This window comes from Jaculus jaculus, chromosome 1 (assembly GCF_020740685.1).
Source record: "Jaculus jaculus isolate mJacJac1 chromosome 1, mJacJac1.mat.Y.cur, whole genome shotgun sequence".
Lineage (NCBI taxonomy): Eukaryota > Metazoa > Chordata > Mammalia > Rodentia > Dipodidae > Jaculus > Jaculus jaculus.
The window spans coordinates 163,241,269-163,242,893 of NC_059102.1; the positions used below are offsets into that span (position 1 = coordinate 163,241,269).

General features: G+C 38.6%; 1 non-coding gene across 1 annotated transcript; it reads right to left on the reverse strand.

The window, feature by feature from the left end:
* Positions 1–802: 802 nt before the first annotated feature.
* Positions 803–911, reverse strand: LOC123458343. The gene has a single exon (XR_006635616.1). It is a non-coding gene; the product is annotated as a U6 spliceosomal RNA (small nuclear RNA).
* Between the last annotated feature and the right edge of the window lie 714 nt (positions 912–1,625).

The following is a 1,625-nucleotide window of genomic DNA, read 5'->3' on the forward strand; positions in this document are numbered from 1 at the left end:
GTAGAAGCTAGGGCGTCATGCATGCTACGCAAGCATTCTAACAATTGAGCTACATCCCCAGCCCTCATCTCTACTTTTATCACAAACTATCAGCTTCTGCCTGGAACTACAGGAGTCTCCTAATTGGTTCCTTTTCATCTGCTTCTGGCTGGGCATGGTGGCTGACACCTTTAAATCCCAGCACTTGGAAGACAGAGCTAGGAGGATCACTGTGAAATCAAGACCAAACTGGGGCTACAGATCGAGGTCATCCAGGGCTAGAGTGAGACGGTATCTCAAAAAAAGAAAAAAAAGAAAAGAAAAAGAAAAACAGCCGGATGTGGTGATGCATGTCTTTAATCCCAGCAGTCAGGAGGCAGAGGTAGGAGGATCTCCATGAGTTCGAGGCCACCCTGAGACTACATAGTGAATTCCAGGTCAGCCTGGGCTAGAGTGAGACCCTACTTCACAAACAAAACAAAACAAAACAAAACAAAACAAAACAAAACCTCATCTGCTGTTGTTCCAGGTATTTCTCACATATCATCCAACAAGGTGCAGTGGCACATGCCTATAATCTTGGAAATTGGGAGGTGGAGGTAGAAGCAACGTGAGGATCAGGAGTTCAAGGTACTCCTCAGCTATATAGTGAGTTTGAGGCTACCCTTGGCTACATGAAATTCTGTCTCAAAAAGAATCAGTGTGTTATGTCATTTTTTCTTAGTTTATTAGGTGTTTTGATAAAGTCAACCCTCCCAGTGAAAACAACATAAGTATTTTATGGCTTACAGAATGACAGACCTGAGGTGAAGATATCCTCAGTGAAAATACGGAATGCTTCACGAATTTGCACATCATTCTTGCATAAAGACCATGCTAAAATCTTCTTGGTATCATTCACATTTTAGTATATGTGCTGTCAAAGCAAGCACCATTTTTTAAAATCTTTTTTTAAATTTGAGACAGAGAGATAGGTAGAGAGGGCCACCTTGTGCATCTGGCTTATGTGGGCACTGGGGAATTGAAACTGGGTTCTTAGGCTTCACAGGCAAGCACCTTAACTCTAAGCCATCTCTCTAGCCCTATTATTATTATTATTATTATTATTATTATTATATCCTTAAGTACCTTCTGGTTTCTCTTAGAAAAGGTTATATGATCCATAGCCTGCTTTAGGAAGAAGCCATCATCCCTTCTCTGTACTTCCTCTCTAGCTGATCTCATCCATTCAATAAATAGATTCAGATAGTGTTAAAACACTGGTGACTCAAATTTGTATTTCCATCCCTTACAGAGTGAACAATATCTCCTTAGCATAGCCACTTACAATATGTAAATGCTCTGGAACTTTGCCAAAACAGAGCTATTAATTCAATCTTCTGAATCTTCTAGAATCCTTCCCCATCTTAATGAAAAGTATTATACTATCATCTATATAAATGCCAAGAATAATCCTTGATTCCTACATCTATACATCAGTTAGTTTAAAATGTATCTCAAATATAGCAATTAAACATATAAAATATTTAAAATAAGAAAAATAATTTTTGTTTTTGGTTTTTTTAATTCACTATATAGTCTCAGGGTTGTCTCAAACTACAAAGATCTTGCCTCCCCAGTGCTGGGATTAAAGGCATACACTACCA